This window comes from Tenrec ecaudatus, unplaced genomic scaffold (assembly GCF_050624435.1).
Source record: "Tenrec ecaudatus isolate mTenEca1 unplaced genomic scaffold, mTenEca1.hap1 Scaffold_309, whole genome shotgun sequence".
In the NCBI taxonomy this organism is placed as follows: domain Eukaryota; kingdom Metazoa; phylum Chordata; class Mammalia; order Afrosoricida; family Tenrecidae; genus Tenrec; species Tenrec ecaudatus.
In genome coordinates, this window is record NW_027459033.1 from 175,349 (window position 1) to 185,042 (window position 9,694).

The following is a 9,694-nucleotide window of genomic DNA, read 5'->3' on the forward strand; positions in this document are numbered from 1 at the left end:
GAGGGAGAGAAATGAGGAAGGAGTCTGAATGGGAATTGGGTGTTTTAACTGCATGTTTACAGAGAGTGCTATTGCTTCCCAAGTCAATTATATAACAGTTTACAAAATGAGTGAATCTTAGAATCTAGAGAATCAATTCAAGGTTTATATCCCAGAGCAGTTATCAGAGGTCTGTGCCCAGGGTGCAAGTGAAGAGGCTGAATTGGGTTGGCAATGCTCACATTTTAGATGAACCAGATTCCCCTTTGAAAGGGGCATTGAAAACAGTGTCTATGGGGTCCAATAAATTTTAAGGACTGGTTGCCTAGATGGATCTTATTTTAACCCAGAGTTAAAATAAAGCCCAGACTTTGAAGTCACAGAGTTGAAAGTTTTCTTTCATAGAGCCCAAAGTCTCAAGTTGGAAACATCCTCCCTGACTCTATGGATCCTTGAATCTCCTTATTTATATCAAGACTGACCTCTGCTATCAGGAGCTGGGATGTGCTGTCTGTGTTATTTGTAGGAGTGCTGGAGTTGGTGATGACAATGGCCCAAAGAAAACCACTGAAGACGTTGGGGAGGTTGATAAGAAACTGCCAGGGTGTAAAGAAGAAAAGGCATTTGCAGAGCGTGGAGTGATGAAGATACTCTGGTGTCCACCTGATACTTCCAACCCACTATATCCTGTCCTCTCTCTGGGGCACAGAACCTATAGGAGCCCAAGGCAGGGCAGGGGCTATGAGGGGCTGGAAGGAGAGACAGTGAGCTCAGAAAACCTGGGCTTTCCTTTGACCTTTCCCCACATACGTCCTAAGGAGAATGATCTCTCATTATAGACTAACATGCATAAGATTCAAACAAAGAGTTACCCTTCATTTGGGTCCAAGGAAAAGGGGAGTCTGTTCACTATCGTTCTCTGTTTATAAGGTCAGGGCTCCCTGACATGCAAATCGTTCACTAAGCATTTGGTTAAAATTCCACCCTTGAGCACTGAAGACTATCCGTTCTCTTCTGACAGGACTGTGGGTCTCTTGGGAAAGCACCGCTGCAGTCTAAAGATGCCATTGTGATGGGTTCTCCTGTGCCTGGTGACAGTTCCCCAAGGCGAGGGTCTGAGACATCAATGGGGAATCTATAGGGATGATTGTGACTGCGAGTGACTGAAAGAGAACAATTATCTTCATTTACAGGCCTCCTCTCCCAAGTGCAGCTTCAGGACTCAGGCCAAGGACTGGTGAAACCCTCCCAGAAGCTGTCCCCCACGTGTACTGTCTCTGGTTTCTCCATCACAAGCAGTGATTACAGCTGGAACTCGATCCGCCAGAACCTTGGGGAAGGGCTGCAGTGGATGGAAGAGATATATTACAATGGTGGTACATATTATAACCCGTCCTTCCCAAGCCGACTCTCCATCACCAGAGACACATCGAAGAATCAGTTCTCCCTGCAGCTGAGCTCCCTGACTACTGAGGACATGGCCTTGTATTACTGTGCAAGGGGCACAGTGAGGTGAAGCCAGTATGAGCCCCAAACACAAACCTCCCCTGCAGGGAAGACATTGAGCAGCAGGGGGCGCGCAGGACCCACTGAGCACAGACACACAGCCCTAGACAGGCACAGATGGATGACAGGGATTTCCTGTTGGAACTAAGGCTTCCTTTCATGTGTCTCTGACGCCCCAAGGACAGGTTATAATAATATTAATAATAATAATAATCTTCTTCTTCTTCTTCTTCTTCCTCCTCCTCCTCCTCCTCCTCCTCCTCCTCCTCCTCCTCCTTCTCCTCCTCTAAATTTTCTCCTCGCTGCAGACTTTGAAGGAGGGACTAACATTCTCTGCTTGCAAAACAAATTAATTTGATTCTGAGCCTTCATGATCATCCTATCTGACCTGTTTCCTTCTTGAGAAACAGAGTATCACAGCATTTTCATCCTGTTACTCAAAATCTGATGACAATGAAATACAGGCAGGTACAGATTCATGCGTGTAATGCATGGTTTTAACAGTCCTGAGCTCATTGCTCTACTGCAGCCCAGGGTCAGGTGTCTCACAAGGTGTCTCTCTGCATCGCTCCCTCTGCACTGTGGGTCGTGATTGACTATTCTTCTCTGAGAAAATAATTTCGGTGACTCTGGGGCCTAAACTTGTGATATTTTCTTAGTGATGCAGCAAGCATCACCATTGGCTCCCTTGATGCAGAAACAAGGGTTCTAGGCACAGAAGGGTCCCTGACACTGGGAACAGGTGAATTGAATGACCTGCCTGGTCGGTGGAGTCATTCGTCAGGTCATTCACCGGAGTCACGATGAAGGGAACTCACAGTTGAAGGACAGCTTTGATTCCAAAAAACAGCAATTGTGTCCCAAGTGGATGAAATCACAGACTAATAGCTCAGAATGCTCTTTAGAATTGAGAACAGGGAAGATTTCACACACATTTTGCACATGTGTTCAGGAGGACCACTCTGTGTAGAGTGTCAGCAAGATGGAGAAATACCCTGAATTAGATGCGCACCCAGAGTGGCTGCAAAAAGGGTCTCAAAGTTAGCATCAAGAGGGGATGGTTCAAACTTACAAGTTTATGTATTTGTTCTATAGTATACACAGCCATTATCAGCAAAACTGACTCAAAAGCACTTAACAACTTGTCTGATGAAGTGAGGTGCAGAAAATTTGAGTTTAATTTTGGTCAGCCAGTTGTAATTACCAAAAAGATATATATTATTCTAGTTTTAAAAATTCAGAAACTGTTAAAATTATAACATTTAAAATTAAATAAATATATCATTCCTAATTAATTTACAATTACATGGCTATTAAACAATCCGGGGAAAGAGTAATAAATAAATAATAAATGATATATACAAATAAAGATCATGTAAATATCCACTTTCCCAGGTAGTGTAGTGGATTTTACATTTGGTATGCTAATGGCTAGGTTGGCAGTTGAAAACCACTAGCCAGCCCAAAGGAGAAAGTTGAGACTCTAAAACAATTTACAAGTACTGGAAATCATACAATCCAAATCCATGGAGGGGAAAGTATGAGAGCTTGAATTGTGACATTCTGGTGTGCAGAAGACTGTGGCGACAGTGGAAGCTCAAAATCCACTTACAGGAGCTACACAGGGAATAAGCTTCTTGTGATTTCCCTCTAATCATACTTGAAAAATGGGAATAACCTGGTGATCAGAGTATTGTCTATAGAAGATTAAAATGATAAATCTGACTTGAATGGTTAAAAACGTATCATTTGATATCATTTTTTTATATAATCTGTGCTTGTCTGGTTTTTAATATTTCTCTGTGTTTTTTCCATATAGAAGTTATTGTTTTATTTTGTCATTGTTGGTAGCCTTTTTGACTCCTTGTTATGTCTCTATGTTTTTCAATTTATGAAAGCATAATGGGCGAAACTACAGAGCCAATAACTAGAATAAGGGTTCCTGGGTCTATGGCATGGTAGGTGGGGAATAAAGGGGAATTGATATAAAGGAGTTCAGGAAGGCAGGAAATACTTTGAAATTGATTGTGATAGTGATTGTTCAACACTGCTTGATATGATTGAACTATAGAGTGGTATGATGAATGGATTAGGTCCTAATAAAATCTTTTAAAAATGTTAAGAGATCTTAATTCTTGAATAAATGTTTTAAAATATTTTTATTCCAATACTTTAAAATAATTTTTATAACATTATGTTGTACATGAAAAAAGAAATCTAACATTGATATATTATATTACATATTTCATAATAAAATTTTCAATTAAAAAAAGATTTACAGGGTCTTAATCTCTTAGGAGCAGTTATACTATGTCCTAGAGGGTTACTATGGCTAAGAATTCATTTGGTTTTTGTTGGTTATGAATATCGAATTTCTTAATTTGTAACCTATTTTTGGTAGTTATCTCCATTAGTTTGTTTTCTATGTAATCTGTGTTTTGTTTGATCATTTTTAATAAACTTATCAGGAACTGCTATATTTTGCCATTATCCTGGCATCCATCGAATTTCCGATTTGTTTTTATTTTAATTATGTTATATTTTTCTGTGACATCATTTATTATATTATTTATAATATCTTTATTAACTTATTAAGGGTTTTCATTTCAGTTCAGTTCATATATGTATTTTATGGTTTGTGTTTCAGTTTAAAAGGTAGATTTATAAGAATAAACTTATTATTCCTTCCAGTTGTATTTTCCCTTCTTTTGCAGTGTAAGGTCGTCCCAACAGCAAATTTCTGTTAAACCAATGTCTGAGATCACCAGCAAAAGCAAAGCTTACACACAGACATTGGATGCAGCAGCAGTTTGCTCACACAGGGAAGAACAGAGCCGGCTCATCATCAGGAGTGGGAACCGTCCCCACAACCAGCGGTTTCACTCTGGGACCTGGGCAGGGATGGTGGTTTGCACACATCAATTTTTTGTGCTGCAGTTGAGGAACTGTACTCTCTTCATCAGAGCAGGTCTTCTCTCAGCACCCATTAAGGGCAACCAGCGATATCTTGCAGTTCTTCTCTGGCACCTTGCAGGGAAGAGTTGGAAGCAACATGTGAGGAAGATCATGGCTGGTCGTCTATCGGCATCTAGCAAGGCAGATCAGAGCAGGTCTTCTGTCAGCATCGTGCAAGGCTGATGGAAGCATCGTGAAAGGAAGATCAGGGCAGGTCTTCTCGCTGCACCTGTTAATGGCAACAAGGGATATCTTGCAAGGCACACAAGAGCAGTTCTTCTCTGGTAACTTGCAGGGAAGAGCTGGAGCAACTTGCGAGCAATATCATGACTGGTCATCTATTGGTATCTTGCAAGGCAGATCAGGGAAGATCATAGTAGGCCTTCTTTGAGCACCGTTAAGATATATGAAAGACATCTTGAAAGACAGCTTAGAGCAGGTTCTCCCGGCATCTTGCAAGGAAGATTAGCGGCCTGTTACTAGGATCACCATAGTAGGTCTTCTCTCACCATCATGTATGGCGGAGTGAAAGCATCATTCAAGGAAGATGTGGCCAGGTCTTCTCCCAGCATCTCGAAAGAGAGTTCACAGGAAGTTCCCCGAGCATCTTGCAAGGAAGATTAGCGACGTCTTATTAGGAGCACCATATTAGATCTTCTGTCACCATCTTGCATGGCAGATCGACTGGATTTTTCAAGGAAGATCTGGGCAGGTTTTCCTCCATCATCTTGATAGATAGATCAGCAATTTTGCAAGGCAGATCAGAGCAGGTCTTCTATCAGCATTTTGCAGGGAAGATCAGTGGCGTTTTCAAGGAAGGGTACATCACAGTGATCCCATCTCACAAGTAAGATCCTATCATCTCTGAGTTAGGGAGTGGTACGGGGAATAATTTTCAGAGAGGGTACTGTGCATAATAGCTTTGCAGGTCATCTCATGCAGCAGCTGCTTCTAGGTCTATATTATTGGCATGTTGTGCCTACCACCGGATTATGCTCTGTCTTTTGCACCACCTGAGTTTCTGTGTATGCCTGCCGGTTAGGGACCTGCATGGTCATCAGTCATCTGTCTTACTCAGGTTTACACAACACACACACACACTCACACAGGAGTTAACATTTAGACTTGCACAGCAAGAAAATCACAAGTGTCTTTAAATAACATTCTTCAATGTAAAAATCTGATTATAAAATTAATAATGAAAGAAAATCCTGAAACGTGAGAAATGAAACAAGGCCCAGAATTATTGCAGCCTAGGAGGAGGTGAATTTGTTAGCCATTGAGTAGCCTGAGGTGGTTGACAGCCAGTGCAGCTCTTATGAGCAGCTCCAATTTGAGAAACATTTGTAAATTGGCACATCAGAAGGTTCCACAGTGTTTGCCTGACCTAGGCCACTGGTTGACTCACTTCCAAGGTGTTTGGTAAATCCTACGCTACACAGAGACTCTTGTATGATGTGCTAGCACACGCACACACTCACACACACACAGACTCACAGCAGTCATCATTTGTGCACACCCAACAAGAACATCTGTCAGTATCTTTAAAATACATTATTCTATATATAAACCCAATGTTAAAATTTAACAGTTACAAAAATCAGATAACGGATTTCAGCAATGAAAGATGGACTCATACTATCCCGCAATAAGATGAGTTGAAGTTTTTAACCAGAGAGGAGCCAAGTCTGGTCGACCGCATGCCGACCTCCTTATGAGCAGGGTGAGTTTGACAAACATGCGTATATAAGCACATGAGAAGTCACCCCAGTGTTTGCCTGGCCTAGACCACTGGTGACAGACTGTCGGGGTGTTTGGTAAAACCCATGCTACGCAAGCAGCCGTATATGATGTGCAAGCACACACACACACACACACACACACACACATTCAGGGCCACCCAAACATGTCTCTCTAAGGGTGTAGCATTCTGCGTATGCCAGGGTCTTGATGTACAATTATCAAATATAGATAAAAGTCCCATTTTTCCTACAAATCTTTTGAAGCAAACACAAGATGAGAAAAAAGTGTTGTGAACCCTATGCCTACCTATCCAAATTTTTCCAGAGAGGAGGAGGAAGAATTATTTCACCCACATATGCGACTCCTGATGGCTGAACTGTGTTCAGACCTTTTGAAGGCAGAGAGGGATGTGCATATATGGACGTCTCCGTCAGGTTTCCCTCAGCATCTTACAAGGATGATCAGTAGTCACATCCAAGGGAGATCAGACCAGATCTGCTATCTTGCCAAGCAGATCAGTGATGTCTTGCAAGGTTGATTGGCACAGGTCTTCTATCAGCATCTTCTATGGAGACTCTGCAATATCTTGGTAGGTAGATTAGACCAGGTCTCCTCCCAGCATCTTGCAAGGAATATCTGGCACGTCTTGGCAAGAAAGACGAGAGAAGCTCTCCTATCAGCATCTTCCAAGGAAGATCAGCAGCATTTTGCAAGGAAGACCAGAGCAGGTCTTCTATATGGCAAACATGATTATCCACATGTGCAAGGAAGATCCGAGCACGTCTTCCATCACCATCTTGCAAGGCAGATCACGTCGTCCATCACCATCTTGCAAGGCAGACCTGTTGCAAGAAGATCGCAACAGGTCCTATCTCGGCACGATTTAAGGAAGACGGGGGATATTTTGCGTGGAATATCACACCACGTCATCTATCAGCGTGTTCCAAGGAAGATCGGCGACATCTTGCAGGGCAGGTCAGAACAGGTCTTCTGTCAGCGTCTTGCAAGGCAGATCAAAAAAAATCTTGCCAGAAAGATCAGAGCGGGTCTTCCCTCAGCACCTCGAAAGGAAGGCCAGGGGTTACTTGCAAGGAAGATCAGAGCAGATCTTGTATCAGCATCTTGCAAGGAAGATCAGCAATATCTTGCATGGCAGATCAGAAGGCCAGGCACATCTTGCAAGGAAGATCAGAAAGATGTTGCACGACAGATCAGAAGCCCAGGCATATCTTGCAAGGAAGATCAGAGCAAGTGTTGTATCCGCCTCTTGGTAAGAAGATCGGTAAAATCTGGCGTGGCAGATCAGAGCAGGTCTTCTGTCAGCATCTTGCAAGACAGGTCAACAAAATCTTGCCAGAAAGATCAGGGCGGGTTTTCCCTCAGCATCTCTAAAGGAAGTCCAGGGATAACTTGCATGGAAGATCAGAGCAGGTCTTGTCTCAGCACCTGTTAAGGGCGGCCAGAGATATCTTGCCAGGCAGTTCACAGCAGTTTTTCATGGGCAACCTGCAGGGAAGAGCTGCAGCAACTTGGGAAGAATATCATGTCTGGTCTTCTATCAGCATCTTGCAGGGAAGATCAGGGAAGATCAGAGTAGGCCTTCTACAAGCACCCTTAAGAAATATGAAGGTCATCTTGAAAGACAATTCAGAGCAGCTTCTTCCGGCATCTTGCAAGGGAGATCATGGCAAGTCTTCTATCAGTATCTTGCAAGGCAGATCAGGGAAGATCAGAGTAGGACTTCTTTCAGCACCATTAAGAAATATGAAAGACATCTCGAAAGAGAGTTCAGAGGAAGTTCTCCCAGCATCTTGCAAGGAAGATTAGCGACCTCTTACTAGGAACACCATATTAGGTCTTTTGTCACTATCCTGCATGGCAGATCGATGGCATCTTTCAAGGAAGATCTGGGCAGGTCTTCTCCCAGCATCTTGTTAGATAGATCAGCAGTTTTGCAAGGCAGATCAGAGCAGGTCTTCTATCAGCATTTTGCAGGGAAGATCAGTGGCGTTTTCAAGGAAGGGCACATCAGATTGATCCCATCTCACAAGGAAGATCCTATCATCTGTGGGTTAGGGAGTGGTGCTGCAAACATTTTCCAGAAAGGGTACTGTGTGAAGTAGCTTTGCAGGTCATCTCATGCAGCAGCTGGTTCTAGGACTGTATTATCAGCACGTTGTGCCTACCATCAGATTTGGCTTTGTTTTTTGTTGTGTTTTTTTTTACCACCTGTATTTCTATGTCTGCCTGTCGGTACAGCCCTGCCTGGCCGTCAGTCATCTGTCTCACTCAGGATTACAGCATACAATCACACACACACACACACACACACACACACACACACACACACACACACCAGTTAACATTTGGAATTTCACGGCAAGATAATCGGCCAATTTCTTTAAATAACATTCTTCAACATAAAAATCTGATTTTATAATTAATAATTAAAGAAAATCGTGAGACATGTGAGATATGAAACCGACCCAGAATTATTGCACAGCAGGAGGAGGTGAATTTGTTAGCCATTGAGTAGCCTGAGTTGTTTGACAGCCTGCACTGCTCCTAGGAGCAGCACCAATTTGATAAAGACATGTAAATTGGCATATCAGAAGGTACCACAGTGTTTGCGTGACCTAGACTGACTTCCAAGGTGTTTGGTAAATCCTACGCTACACAAAGACTCTTTTGTGATGTGCAATCCCATGCACACACTCACACAAACACACACATACACACGCACAGGAGTCAACATTGCATACATCCAACAGGAACATCCAGCAGGATCTTTAAAAAACATTATTCTGCATATAAACCCGATGTTAAAATTAATAATTAAAAAATCATGAAACTTTTGAACAATGAAAGAGCACCCATAATATTCCGCAGTAAGAAGAGGTGAACTTTTTCACCAGAGAGGAGCCAGAGCAGGTCGACAGCATGCAGAACTCCTTATGAGCAGGGTGAGTTTGACAAACATATGTAAATAAGCACATGAGAATGTACCACATTGGTTGCATGACCTACACCACTGGTTGACAGACTCTTGAGGTGTTTGCTAAAACCCATGCTACGCAAACAACCCTATATGATGTGCAAGCACACACACACATTAAGGGCCCCCCCACACATGTCTCTCTAAGGGCGTAGCATTCTGCTTATGCCAGGGTCTTGTTGTGCAATATTGAAATATTGATAAAAGTCCTATTTTTCCCACAAACCTTTTGAAGCAAACCTAAAAGAGTAAAAGGAGAAGTGAACCCTATCCATACATACCCACAATTTTCCAGAGAGTAGGAGCGATAATTTTTCACCCACCTGTAGGCCTTCTGAAGCCTGAACTGGGCTCAGACACGTTGAAGAAGGAGATGCATGCGCACTTGGGAACATCTCCCTCAGGTTGCCCTCAGCATCTTACAAGGATGATCAGTAGCCACATCCAAGGGAGATCAGAGCAGGTCTGCTATCTTGCCACGCATATCATTGATGTCTTGCAAGGTTGATTAGTGCA